Below are 15,369 nucleotides of genomic sequence, written 5' to 3'. Positions count from 1 at the left end.
GTTCCAGATGGTGTTGCATAGTGGATCACAGTCTGATGGTACTTTCCTGTCTGCATATTTCCATCCATTTTCATGAGGTCCCAAACACCACTGAAATGCAGCCCCTAACAATGACATAGATGGCTGTAGACACGCAATACAGTGTGTCTACAGCCAAGAATTTGGATTCATGACTCCATAAAGCCTGTTGCCACTAATTTTAAGTGCATTTTTTATGTAATTTGGGATTCTGTGACCAGGAGATATTTTATTTTGTATTCTTATGATCACAGTTATAATTAGAAGTATCAATCATTAATCATTTACCATTGTGGAATCTGATGACAGTATAATCTTTGTTTTATATCTATGGTAATCTGAGTAAAGATTAATGTATGCATGTTATCATCATTGTAATCAAGTCTCAAATGGTATCCACAGCATTGTATTCACCGTCCATAACTGGAGGGTCCAGCAGGACCTTGTTCTAATTCATTTGCAGGCCTACATCAGAACATGCACATAGAGAGTTATGTAAACACGCACGTTCACCCTTATTTACACAGGGAGGTCATGTCAGGACATTCTCTAGTTGGACACACAGGCTCACAGAACTGCACAACATGACATGTCACACACTTGTTTTTCTCTAAAGTATCATCTGATGTTTGTATAAGGAGAACTTTGGACTATGGGGAGACTGTTATCATTTCCAGTAAGGTCTAACTGTGTGATGTCATCAGGGGTAATATAAGGATGGGGAACGGTCCACTCTTTGGAGATCTGTGGCTGTACGCTTGTCTTCCCATGCTTCTGTCTTAGAAGTGTGTAATAAAATCACTATTTTTGACACCTACACGGACTCGGCTGTTTTTCCTTCTTACCCAAACTGAACCAGACGTAACAACTTGGTGCCGAAACTCCGGTTGGGGGAGAAGGGAGCTTGCAGCTATCGTGTGGGTGACAAACAGGGGCGAAGGCCAGCAGCCTATCTGAGTGACGCCAGGCGACATAAGAAAGGTGAGTGCCACCTGTTGATTTTTATCCAAAGGCGCTATATTGGAAGTTAAAACTAAATTTAATTAAATAATATTCACTCAGTCTGGGTTTCTGGCGTTGGTCCATAGTGATCTTGAGTAATTAGTTAAAATAGGGCATATGAGTCTGACTAAATTCATTGCTGTTTATTTTGGGGGTGAATTTTGAGTTAAGAAGTTATGTGTTTAAGTTAATACGGTTTAAAGAGTTTAAAGGAAAGTTGACTGGGTGCCAGCCAGATCAGCAGGTAGTGTAGGGCATTTGGTTTTAATTGGGTAGCAGAGACTGGGTCTTGGGCGTCAGATAATTGAACTGGAGGCGGCGACCTCACAGTGACGCTTATAATATATTGAGTAAACCTGTTTAGGACTGGGGACCAGGTCCCCTAAGGGCGCAGCCGCTCAGCGCCGTGGCGGCGACTCCTAATCACGGACGCGTGGCTAGGCTTTTTGCTCGGTTGGATTGCCGGGGGAGGTCGAGCACCCCGAAGAATCGAAGTGATCGACGGAGATCGCTTTCTTTACTGCGCCAGATTGATTGAGAAGGTCAGACCTGGCTGCATCCTATCTAACGTTGGGCACACTGAGCTTTAAGTAAAGCCAAAAGCGTGATCTGGGATGTGTCACGTGGCTGGTGGAGCTCCGTGTTTTCCTGGTGGGGAAGTAGTTTTAAAGTTATTAGAATTTAGTAATCTGACCGTTTTCAAGGCGGCGTACTTGAAACGTGAATTGACCAGCAAGGGCTGGGCCCTGGGCTATAGATGCTTTTAAATCAGTCTAAAGTATAGGAACACCGCTAGAGAAATAAACGAGATAAGTGGTTCTGGCATGCGGTGTGTTTATGTTTATACGGGCCCGTGTGTATATAGATTATAAATTACCTGTGTGTGTAAATAAGTTCTATAAATCTGTTAAATCTGAAACTCCTGCTAAAAACTTCCTCTCTACAAACTCTTTTCTCTTCTCTCCCTCTTTCTCTCAGATGGGATTCTGTGTGTGTATGTGTGCTGGAGAAAAAAGGAAAAGGGTCTCTCTCTGTCTCTGTGAGAGAAAAAAGGTGGGGGCCGAGTGAGCCCGCGGGGCCGAGTGGGTCCGCGGGAGCGAGCGTGTATGCTGTATAGAGGAGAATGAGGAAGAAGGGAGTGAGAAGGAGCGAGTGAAAAGAGTAACCGAGTGTTTGGTGATTTTTTATTATTTCAGAGGCTCTGGGTAAGAGTTTTGACTATATTGATTTAATTCTGTGGTTTTGGAGTTGGTGACTTTAGCTGTGAGAGTTGTGAAAAGAGCAGGTTTTTCTTTTGTTGTGATGTTAAGTATAAATTCAATAGACTGTGAGTAATCGGTGTTTTTCTGCCTATTGTGCTGCGTGGAAGACACAGAAGTGTAGAAATGTTTGTGGTTTATCTTTGTTTGACGTTTTATATAGAGTTGGTTGATTCAGGGTGATTTCTCCCGTTTAAGGGAGGAGTTGGATTGTGGTTATGTTAAAGCTTTGCTGTAGGGGTATGAGTGTGAATTTGTGCTGGCTTCGCATGTTTAAATGGATGCATAGAAGTTTGTGAGTGAGAAATTGTTATGGTGGGGTTTAAAGTTAGTAAAGAGTTAAACAACGCCCACTGTTTTAAAAAAGGCCCAAAACATCATAAAAGACACCTCACATCCTGGCCACTCCCTGTTCGAACTGTTGCCCTCAGGCAGACGGTACAGGGCAATCAGAGCAAGGACTAATAGACTCAAACACAGCTGTTATCCAACTGCAATAACACATCTGAATACTACAAAAAATGTCCATCACGCCACTCTTGTGTTAATCTATGCATGGTCTGAAGCATGTGTGTGGGAATACTTAGTATTTTAAGTATTCTATCTATTTTATTTATTGAATTTTATTGTTTTATTTATATTTTGATATTGCTAGGGATGATGCAATGATCGGGGACCATTCTTAATTTCGTTGGTCTCATGACAATGACAATAAAGTTTCTGATTCTGATTCTGATTCTGAAATCAACCCTCCTCAAGAGTTCAATAATTTAGGCAGTTATGTTTATACAAATACTAAATGTATGTTTAGTGTCTTCATACAGGTGTTTTTTCTTAACCTGGAAACCTGAGTACGGCAGCAGAAGACAGGCCAAGCTTTGGCTAAAAATTCACGGCTGGACATCAGAGTTGTCCCCACCCCTCCCGGAAAAAAAAAAAAAAAAAAAAAGAGAGAATGTAGTTTTAGGCAGGTTTTTCTTGCTGAACTGCTCTGGGTGCTGTGTCCCTGAATCTCACCAGTGTTAACCTCTGGCGGAAGACATGAAGAAAAGGAAAAGATGTTCCTGGTAAATGACTGAAACAAATAAGACCACACACAACCAGAGAAAGGTATGAGAAGTGTGAGGAACAGACACATGTGCGTGTTAGTGAAATGCCTCGTTTGAGAAAAAGTTAAATTAACCCATATACAGACGCACCCATACATGCAATGAAGAAACAGCTTACATACATGTGCACGTACATGCAAGGTCAAAGTAGCGACATTTAACATACACCTGTTTTTAAATGATATAGTTTATACACTACTGACAAATAAACTCTCTGGGTTGCAGGACAACAACTTAACGTCAAAAGACAAAGACACTGGTCTGATGATTAAGTGAGGACACGACAAATTTAGTGGTTAAAAGGGTCGAATTGGGACATGTTTTTGTTGATTGTTTAAGACAAATGACTACTGAATGATAGAAAATTCCTTTTTAGGTTTCTAAACAGGATCTTAAGAATTTTAACACGTACCTGTGTTGTCCTGTCAACTTGAGGGGTCATGAGTTGATTATATGGTGAGAAAAAACAAAAAAGGGGGGAGAGGAGACCCCGTTGTTTCTCCCCTCTCTGGATAACACAGCCAACACAGCACAGCCAACACAACATCATTTTCCTGTTCGCCTGTTTTGTTTTGTTTTTGTTTTTTCTGAAAGCCGAAGCTGACCTGGACTCCTACCCTCCCCTCTACCATCGTTGCCCTCTCCGCGACCATCTTTGACCCTTTGACCCCTGAAGGCCACAGCAGCTGGACTCACAACAACAACTTGAGGATGTCAACAGTGCTGCAAAAAAGCAATCTCATGCAGCAGAGACGGAGAGCACTAAACCTAAAGCCCGTTTCACTACACGGGGGAAATTCCCAGACTGCGTCAGCTGACAGAGCTGTGACGAGACGCGCATTAAGCCCGGAGGAAAAGGGAGGGTGAGCAAAAGAATGCTGACCTCTGAGAAGAGCCGAACAGCAGAGCTGCAGAAGGCCGTGGAGCAAAGTAAGGACAACATAAACAGACTCCAATCTGACGTGGAAGGAAAAGACTCTGAGGTTTTTGCCCTCAGTAAGAGCTCAAGGCATCAGAGCAGAAACTGAGCACGGCTCCGGAGGAGCTGGTTGCTAGTTGAACTCATCAGTCAGACGTGGAGTTTCACGTACAGGACTTGAAATCAGGCGGAAGCTTGCTGGAGCAGGAGGTCGTCAGACTTGACGCAAAGCTCCAACAGCAGGAGTAAACCCTGAAAGAGCTACAGAAGCAAAAGGGTCAAGTTACAAGGAGAAGATGCAGGCAGCTGCAACAACGGATGCAAACAGACCCAAAGAGGAGGGCAGGACCCCAGGGCATGCTTCAGGCTGCTGGTTTACCTGAACTACAGAACAGGAAGGTGATGAACACAAACATACACCAACACACAAACACACACTTCTGCATGCGCCGACTTAGAATGAAGAGAAACACACACATGAACACTTATGCACTCGTTGAGGGAGTGAAAACTGATACATACCCATGCACCAAAATCAAAATGTTGATTTAATTCACTAAGAAGTGACACACAATGCTCCAAGCTGCTGCAATGAAGAATGCTTTACTGACAAAGGCTCAATGCTGCACACAACAAATTCAAATACAGAATCTGTTACAATAATAAGCCCAGAGGGCATCTGTGTGGTCTGGGGAGCAGAGTCCGGAGCGGTTTGGTTATGAAAACGATGCCTGTGCGAGATATCTGGGGCTTAAGGCCTCGACTCAATTGTTTACTGTACACTAAAAAGAACCAGACGTAACAATTCCAAAGGGACTTTTGTCCCTGTTTCCTTTCCTTAGGAATGGCTTCTTGACAGCCACCCTCGTCGAGTGGTGATGACCATTCAGTGAACAGTAGATGAATGAAATAAAGGGCCCAACGCATCTCTTAGGTCCTTGGTCCAGTCTTTGCTGAGACTTTCAGATAGTGTTCCTACTGTACATAGTGTTTTTAGACCTCTTCTTTTTTTGTCTTCCATTTTTCCAGTTTCCTCAAAATTATTTAAGGAAACGCTGGATACAATACCAAATGTTTGGTTAGTGGCTCTTAGAGATTCACCTCGCTGGTCCAAAAATACAGTTTTATGCCTGTCAATATCCAAGCCCAGAGAACTATTTCTTAAGGGTACTTATAAAATGACTACAAAATCTGGCTCTTTGCAGGCAAACTATAAAGAAATGAGGAAAAGCTCAAGACTTTTGCACATTACTGTATTTGAGGAGGATAAAATAGTTATTTCTCTGGTTCAACATTTTAAGGAATATTCTTATCCAGGGATGTACTGGCTAAACAGCTTTGTTATTAGCACATCTACAAATATGACATGACGGCCTTGGCCAATGTTTATCTGTTTTATCCTGTATAACCCATCTTGTTTTATAAATTTATGCTGAAATGGGTCTTTAAAAATGATTTATTTAAACAGATATTTTATTTATTTTCCTGGTATTCAGTCCTTGTGTTACATGCAGATCTTGGGTAGGCAAATGGTCAGACATAAGAACGGCTGACCTTGGCCTTTTCAAATCTTACAGGATTTAGAAACTGCAGTTATTTGCTTGATGGGATTTTGGGTGTTATTTGTTATTCTTGCAGAACAATACACAGGAATGGTGTCCCTTGTTATCACAGAGATTGACATGACAGCAGTTCACACGGGTGTGGAAGGATAAACTGTTGCTGGTGGATATGCAGTTTTAGCTTCTAATTCCCTCTAAAACCAGAAATTGTCATTTTTCAACATTTCTGTAAACAGAATTACCAAACAAGATACAACATGTGATTAATGCTTGTAGGCGTATGTTTGAACACAGATGGAGCCCAGCTAACAGTTTTTCTTTGGTTCATTGGCTCATTACTTAGTACACAGACATGATATTGGAACTGATAGACTCATCTAACTTTCAGCAAGAAAGTTTATAAACCCAAAATGTTCAACTACCCCATTAAATTGTTTTTTATAGCCAATCACAGCAGTAATTATCACAAGATGTATCAGAGCCCAAATAACTTCTAAAATGTGTGCAGATCTAGCTGCTGGGATCAAAAACAAACTGCATGACCCAAATCTTGTGTCCCAGTATGACCGCATTTAACACGTGTGAGAAAAGGCGTTCAAGAGTTTAATGGTTCACCCGAGTCCTTGCTGATTCAAGCACAGACAAACCTAAATTCAAAATTCTAGTGCTTAGTCAACATGTAGAAATATATTGTCCCTTCCAGCCTATATCTAATCATCTCTTAATTCAACACCAGTAATCTTGTACCTAAGCTGAGATGTGATATTTAAAGGGAGGTTGAAAAGAGGTTGTCCTGCTAAGGATCAAAGGGGAGAAAAGTACTTATTTGATAATCTTATTTTAAGAGAAATTTCCTGAAAAGAACAGAAAACAAGTTTGTGGTGGGACAAAATAATAAGGGAAAATGGAAAACTGCAGCATCACTTCATTGGGGTGTTAATGTTTTTTTCTAAGGCAGCTATAATTTAATCAGCCCTCTAGGGAAGGACTGAACTCAAATAAGTCAGACACTGGTGAGAAAGTCAGTTTTTGACTCATATATTTGCTATGAATGGTTAGTAATGTTGTTCGACGAATAAAATCAGCATGATCCACAATGCACTTTAGTTGTGAAATTTCCTTTTACCTTTCCTGCAGAAGTAGGGCTGTCAAAAGACCTTTATGGTGAGGTCTACAATCAAGGAGTATAGAAGTGTAGAAATGTAGTAGAGAGAATTCATGTAGGTAAAACTGCAACATCTTAACACAAAATAGAGCCTGAAACACACAGTGAACACAGATTAATAATAATTCAATGGCAGTACAATTTCCCTTAAAGCATTGTCATTGATTATTCACATTGATTATTTTGAGATAAATATTATGTGATGCTTATTAAGAGCATTATAGAAGTTGAGATGAATATAGCTGCTGGCTGAGTGAGAGCTTCAGTACAAACAATGAGTGTTTAATTATTTATGGTACAACGTCACAGTGGAAGCATAGTGCTATTCATTTATTTTGCTTCTGGGCGAATAGCTCTTGTTTAAAGGGTCACTGCCATTTTACTGCGTCTCACTTGAAATGTATTTCCTTTCCCTCATGTAAGGACTTTGGACTAAGATAATCAGCAATTCAAAAGTGGTCACCAGAATATCAAATCTGAATGACAACACAAAAAAGTTGAGGAGCAGTTTTGAGTGTTAAAAAGGTTATATTAACACATATCAGTAGTTTTAGCATGACTGATATAACTGAATCTGAAGGTACTAGTTTCTATTGATTTTGCTGTGGTATTATTAACAATATTCATATTTTATCCTAAAATTATACATGCATGGTTAAAGATAAAGCATACCTATGATGAGTTTAGTTTCAAATATCACTGGATTAATTCACAGTGGAGTAAACAGCAAACACCTGTGGCTCTGTTTACCACGGTCATTGCTTTTTATCACAGTGAACAAATGACTATCAGAATGATTACTTACGTGCTTGTTATTGATGACTGTATGATCAGGAACACCTTCCCCTTGTTCTGTTGGATTATTCCAACATACTTTACATGATCCAGCCACACTATTTCCTCTGGAGTAAATTGGTCTTATTATTGTTAAAACTAAAGTTTCACACACATCAAATTGAGCTCCGGCAGCTAACTGGGTGAGGACAGACTAATTGCATTGTGCGCTAATGACCCAGTTTAGTTTAAAATAAGTATCCTGTTATTGTGAAACAGGGAGTGATAGGGTAATATAGATAATAGACAGATTGAAATAGCTGAGTTTAAGGTAATTACAGCACACGCTGCTTATTACAGCCCATAAAAAATACATCACTAATTAATGTTTCACCAATTATAATATTACTCACTGCGAAATTTTAAATGTTACATGGTTTTATGTTTTTCTGGTGACTGTCAAACCCATCTCATTGTAAGGACGATGTATGAAAGAGTTATCACAATTATTGTGGGATATTAATTGCAAGCTGAAAATGAATGCCAGATCTGCATGGTACCAATATTGCATGACTCTATACTATGATGGAGAAGTTAGAATTCCACATTCATATTTTAGCAAACATTTATTTATTACATGAATTTTCACCATTAATATAAAGTTTCTTTTCTTTTCTTTTTGTGTTGGTGGAGAAGCCCTAAAATTAGATGTGGAACTGCAGCATGGGGTAAGGAATTCTTTAGAAATAAGTCACATAATAATTTGTTTTGTGAGCTGTAGCAGATTTTTCATGTGCTGTTACTTCAGTATTAGCTGTTCTTAGTGAATTTAGCCAACTGACCTGACCAACATATGTTGGAGATGTTAATTAACTTTCAATTCCCACCACAATATAAAGCTAGTGTAGGAGGAATAATTTGGTGAGCAAATCTATTTGTGTTATCACCTTAACTTTAAATTGATGTCTGCTTCCTTAATGTAACCTAACATTGACCATGAACACCACAGCCTGTTCTACACCAGTCCAACATAGTACTGCTCTGAAACTTCATCCCTATATCCTGCACTTTACTGTACCAAAATGTCTTGACATTTCATGCAACCCTTGAATAAAATTTGATAAAATCAGTAAACTTCACCTCAACATTAAAATGTTACATGTAAGCTTTATATTTCCATCAGTTCCATGTATTAAAAGGAATACTCTTATTTCAAAAGGCTATTACTTGTTGAAGTGATGGACATAGAAGCTTGGCATAAATTTTTAAATACATTTTAGACCTTAAGGCCTTAGGTCTTTTTTTCCTCTATCTTTGACACCAACCTAACAACAAAGCTGAAAAATGAATTAAACTTCATTTTTACAGGATGAATAAAAATGTGGTCTTCCGGAATTTATTAAACAATTCTGCAGGATTTTGTCAACTGTTTGGCTCCGTTTACTACAGTGTACTGTGCCAGTACCCAATATTTACAAAGACACTTGCTAATCCAGTGCTCTGCTATAACTACATTTAAGTACTTAATGGCCTGCTACTTAACATCTCTGTTCTAATCACTAACTCTGAAGTGGGTTGTGGTTGTTTTTGCAAACAGTATGTGCAGAATATGAAATGCCAAGTCAGTTCTGCAAGTACTAAGATGGCCAAGATTCAAAGGAGTCCCTTGGGGCCAATTGCATATGCCAGTACCTCTCAGATATGGACCTCAGTGCCAGGAATGGGCTCCAGTTTCAAGCTCACTGGTGAAAGTCAACAGGTTTAGAGAGAAACAGAACATGTGATGGCTTTATATTTCCTGAAGCTTTTCCCTGTTCGTCCTAGAAAGATGGCTTCCTCACAGCAAAAAAGAAAAAAAAGAAAAAAAAGGAACTATCCAAAAGTATTTTCAGTTCAATTATTTACATGAGAACACATTTTCTCTTTTTCTTCACTGCTAGTGTAGTAATAATTAACTATTCAATAATTCAGTTATTTATTCATTATTAATAAATTTGTAAAATTATATGCCAAATCCTTATACATATTTATCTATACAACTGCTGTTGTAATGTTGTCTAATATGCATAACTCAGTGTCCAGGTGCCTCTCTGTGATTGGGGTATCCAGAGGCTGGACCGTAACGATTGGCTACCTAGCTGGAGATGTCTTATAATGATGACACCACCATGGAAAGTTATTCATTCATCTTTGGCTCATCTCAACCAGAAGACTTTTTGCAACATGCCCAATGCTGTTCTTTTGATTGGGTATGTTTGGTAAATCCTATCGATAGGCTCCTTTTGTTTGTTGTTTTGGTGTTAGGTCCACTCTGGAGCTATAACCAGCTCCTTTTTTACTGTCAAATACGCTAACCAATTAACATATTGTAAATAAACCACTGTCACTGTTTATCAATTGTGTGATGTGGCTGCTTAGGGTCTAACGAGGATGGATCAATTTTATTTTGTGGTCTGGTCACCCCTAGATGGTCCATAACAATAGACAGATAGATATAAGTTGTAACATTTATGCTAAAGCAGTAAATTTATACATGTTCTACTTCAAAAAAAATTTTTTTTCTTCTGTTTTTGTTAAAATTACACGACTAATTCCAAAAAGGTGGGGTGCTGTCTAAAATATAAATAAGAACAAAATGCAATGATTCAAAAATCTGTTTATTCACATAAGAACATAGAACGTGTCACAACAATTAAGAGCAGCGGTCCCCAACCTTTTTTGCGCCACGGACCAGTTTATGCCCGACAATATTTTCACGGACCGGCCTTTAAGGTGTCGCGGATAAATACAACAAAATAAAACTAGTACCGGTACCGAAAAAAAGAAAATTTATTCATAACACATGTGAAAAGACCAAGGAAAACCGAGTAAACGACAAAAACGATAACAAAATAACGCTGAAAACTGATAAAAACCCTGAAAACTATACATTTCACACCCGAGCCTCAACTCTCGCGGCCCGGTACCAAACGACTCACGGACCGGTACCGGTCCGAGGCCCGGGGGTTGGGGACCGCTGATTAAGAGGACCCGAGGGAAGCTCGGGTAGCTAAGCAAAAGTTATTTGGAGAGGAGAGTGACTGCCGCTGGTTGAAAAGAGAGGTAAAAAAAAACTTCAGTGGTGTGGAAACATTATGGGTTCGCGGAGTCAGACGTGGATCAAGTAGACATAGTGTGTAAACTTTGCTACAGTGTCGTAGCTGCACCACAGAGCAACACTGCAACGTTCACTAAACATAGCTGTTTACATTTTTCATTTATTTTTTATATTGCAAATATTTGCACTGTCATCAGTATTTGCAAACTATTTTATATTATTTTTTGACAATCTTTAAAGTCATTATTCAATACATTGTTATTGTTAAATAAATATCGTCAAATAATCGAGATCTCAATTTCAGTGAAAATAATCGTGATTATCATTTTTGCCATACTCGAGCAGCCATAAAACCCTGTGTTTTCCTGTTACTGCGCCAGATGTAAGAATTTAACCACTAACAACATCTTCCACACAAAAATACATGCATTCCTGATGGGTACATTTTCTAGAAGTACACTGGAAAAAAAGGAATTGACCATCTCTTGGATTTATGTAAGCATCTTGCGTGTATTCAACACAATTGCCTCATGCTTTAAAGTTAAGTGTAATTGGGGTCTGGAATGTGGAGCATCCCTGCTGCGGAGTTGGGCGGTCTGCTTCTCTCAGGGAAGAGGGTACCTCGACCTGGGGTATAGAGTATGCTTGGGGAGTGTGATTGTGTGTACAGTGTCTATTTATGTCTGTCTCCACGTTGGGTGAGTGCTGAGTATTTGCATATGAGAGCATGAGGGTGGGAATGGATGTTTGTATCTGTGTGTGCCTGTTTGTCTGTGTCTACATGTCAGGTTGGGTATCAGACGCCACCTCTCTGGGAACATCTCAGGCCCTCCAAGGTATGGAGGCCTATCTCCCCCCACCACTCCCCCTGCCAGTGGCAGACGCCTTCAGACATCGGTGTATTGGTGGTTCTTGGTGTCCGGGGATGGGCGTCCAGGTATACACCAGCTCACTCCTGGTGGCTGCTTGTTGGGGCCTGGAGCCTGGGGCTCGCTCGGGCCCCTTCGGGGGATGGGGTGCCCTCAGCCTCTGGGCCTGGGGCTCGGTCACTCTGGCACAGCTGGCTGCCGGCGGAGCTCACGGGCACGTCACTGCAACCCCCCCTGGCTTCTGCTCCGCGGCTGCTGAGTGACCCCTCATCTGGGGCTCTCCTAAAGCTCTTTCCGGCACAGTTGCCCCTCTGTTGGTCTTCCTTGGTCTCTTGTGCTCTGAGGGTTTCTGGATGTCTGGAGCCTGGATCTCCTCCATACCTGCTTCATTCCCTGGTGGACGGGGATGTGGCTCTCCACACCCTCTAGAAGATCATTACGTGAAGGAACCTTTTGAATACAAGCGGGCTCATGCTCACAGGTGTACACACGGGTGCTCACACACACAAACTACACCCTTTTTGGCTCCTACCTCAAAGCACACTGTGCGCTGTCGATCCTACATGTTGCGCAATAATGTTTAATATTTAGTATTTACTGGTATATTCACAAAGATTATCGAGATGATGTTGTTTATTATATTGCTCTCTTTTTTTGCCTTTTTTCTCTTTTTTCTTTCTCAACAGGTGATCCAGGTGATTGATATATGTATTTTTGTCTGTTTGTTTTGCTTGTTTTTGTTTTTTGCCCTTTATCACCGTTTCTCTTCCCCGCTGTTTTTCTTTCCCTACCTCTCTTTCTTTCTCCCTTTTCTTTTCCCCAGTCATGTCTGTTCTGTGTGTAGCAAGTGAAAATAAAATAAAATAAACAATAAAAACAAAGGTCAATGAAATAGACCATTACGGCAAGGCTGGGATGGTCCATTTGGTAAAGTAAATCTGTTGGGCATCTTTCTTTGCCTTTAGACAATAATTCTAATGGCAAAAGAACCAAACGGGACAGGCGGAAAAAATAAATAAATAAATAAAGTTAAGTGTAACTATATACTGTAGAAACTACATGATATTCAGAGAAGGTAGATTAAATTGTTCATATCATGTTCAAGTGAAGTAAGTCAATGATATAGCAATGTTAAATCTGACGACAGCGCATGGGATTTCAGTCTTGCGTGCTTTGGATCGTGGTTTGAGGAAGGCATCCATCTCAGTCAAGTCGAGCAGCTGCCTCTACTTTTTTCGGCATACTGAAAATTCTGCATCAAGCCTTGAAATCATAGCTTTCCTACGTTTGTTAAGCGTGGATTGGTGGCATGGTGGTTAGTGCTGCTGCCTCACAGCAAAAAGGTCCTGGGTTAAAATCCACTATCTGGTTAGTTTACAGTGGTTTCTCTCTGGGTATTCTGGTTTCCTCGCACAGTTAAAAGTCATGCAGTTGTTAGGGTTAGGTTAATTGGTGATTTTAAATTACATGTGAGTGTAATCATATCTGTTATTAACCTCTGTCTCTCTTCCATAGCATGTCTTTTATCCTGTCTTCCTTCTCTCACCCCAACCGGTCGCAGCAGATGGCCGCCCCTCCCTGAGCCTGGTTCTGCCGGAGGTTTCTTCCTGTTAAAAGGGAGTTTTTCCTTCCCACTGTTGCCAAAGTGCTTGCTCATAGGGGGTCATATGATTGTTGGGTTTTTCTCTGTATCTATGAAGCGCCTTGGGGCGACTTATGTTGTGATTTGGCGCTATATAAATAAAATTGAATTGAATTGAATTGAATTAAATGGTTGTTCGTCTCTATGTGATAGACTGGTGAGCTGTCCAGGCTAACCTATCACTTCAGGGTTATGCCCCAGCACCCCTGATACCCAGATAAAGGATAGTAGTTGTTGTAGATCCAGTCAATTCTTATGTTAACCAGATTCTAGACTTTGTTGAACATTATGTAATATGAAGACAATTAGTATCTAAGTGACCAAGTAGTATTGGGGTAAAAGTTATTGAATAGTGTTGAAATAAAATGACAAATTGCGAAGGATTAAAATATTCCAAGAGCTCACCTTACTTCATCTAAACATGTTTCAATTGCGTTTTATCGACACACAATGCACAGGTTTACTGAATATGAATAAGTTGTGATTTAACTCAGTTGTTTAAGTTTCTGCCAAAGCAAAACGGTTGTGTGCAACCAATGTCCACTATTAAATTAAGTAAATCCAACATGGCCATTTTTTCAGTGTACTTACTGAAAGTTACTGAAAGCATGTAACATGCAGAATATGTGCATGAACCTTTTCTGCTTCAAAACCTTTGGGAACTATAACTTCTTTATCCAGACCATTGTTGCAGTATCCCTGGTAATACCAGATTGTCCTTTGTTACAATAAATTGACAACATGCAACTTTGTGAAGACATCAACATATCGTTTTTTCATTTATTTATTTTTTTGTACAGGTTGTTGTAGCTTTATCGTTTAGTATAACGTTTTCTGATGCTCTGGTTTTCATCACAATACTGCAGCTCTGAACATAGAATGCAGTTTTGTTTATGGGGCTGTATTGTAGGTATTTGTGGCTGTGGATGTTTATGATGTCTATGCAGGAAACATTAATATATGTGATTGTCCAAGGGACTGTCTGTAAAAGAAGGTGGAGGTGGATGAGTGGAGAGCCTAGTAAATCTGCCACAGCCTTTTTAAAAGATGAAATTACAACTTAGTATGGATTTTTACGCAATTTATTTTCATTTGTTTTGGCCAAAATCACGCAGGTTAGATGGTTCAAAATGAATGTTTTAATTCGTTGAATGTTTTAAATCTTTCAATAAGATTCTGAAAAGTAAATGATTGGTAATTACACTCTCCTCCATAGAGAACATATTACAAATGTTGAAGTTGAGGTGAAATTGTGGTACCCTGATGAATACATTCATGTAAGACAGTTTGATGGATTATGAAGATCATGACTTTTGATGCAGATTTTGGTCTGTAAATAAGTGATTTCTGATGTTATGGTTAAGGCTGAGCTCAAATCAATGTATTTCCCTGGACACAAAGAGTTTTTCAAACTGAGCGAGGTTGTAAATTCAAAGAAGTATAATAGTAATATTAAGGCAACAAATAAGGAAGTTGTACTAACCAGTGTTTCCCTTACATTTTTTCTTCTCCATGATAATTATTGAGGAACCAGAGTGGTCCTACTCTCTGAAACCTATCATGTAGTATTTATAACTGCTGCCATTATTATTTCTGTAAATCAATTAAAAAGTTAACAAGTACACAAGTTCAGAACTACAACATGTAATCATGAATACAATATTGTCAGAGTCACGTGTGCCTCTTCCAGACACAAGTGATCTGATCAAAGGTCATTTTAACACGTCAGATTGAAATTCCCCTTCATAATGACATAATCTCAACTTTCAGCAGCAAGTAAATACTATTTTACAGTAGTTTTCTGAGACAACAGTCTGTCTTGATGACTTTTTCTCCTTTAATGTGGACGCTCTTCACATGAAGGTGTGTCGGTCCTCTTTTAACCGCATCTGAAAATCTCTAAATAGGGAGAGAGGCAATTCTTGTTGCATTTACTGAGTCTGAGAGTCAATA

General features: G+C 39.7%; 1 long non-coding RNA gene across 1 annotated transcript; it reads left to right on the top strand.

Annotated features, from left to right (window-relative positions):
• The first annotated feature begins 236 nt into the window (after positions 1–236).
• LOC146630549 (uncharacterized) lies at positions 237–13,771 on the top strand. Its single transcript, XR_014906282.1, has 3 exons — positions 237–3,389; positions 8,505–8,536; positions 9,884–13,771. It is a non-coding gene; the product is annotated as an uncharacterized LOC146630549 (long non-coding RNA).
• Positions 13,772–15,369: the final 1,598 nt, after the last annotated feature.

This window comes from Diplotaxodon limnothrissa, linkage group LG6, assembly GCF_057381915.1.
Source record: "Diplotaxodon limnothrissa isolate DT_005_m linkage group LG6, D_limnothrissa_male_GT1.1, whole genome shotgun sequence".
Lineage (NCBI taxonomy): Eukaryota > Metazoa > Chordata > Actinopteri > Cichliformes > Cichlidae > Diplotaxodon > Diplotaxodon limnothrissa.
This window is presented reverse-complemented; position numbering and strand designations above follow the sequence as displayed.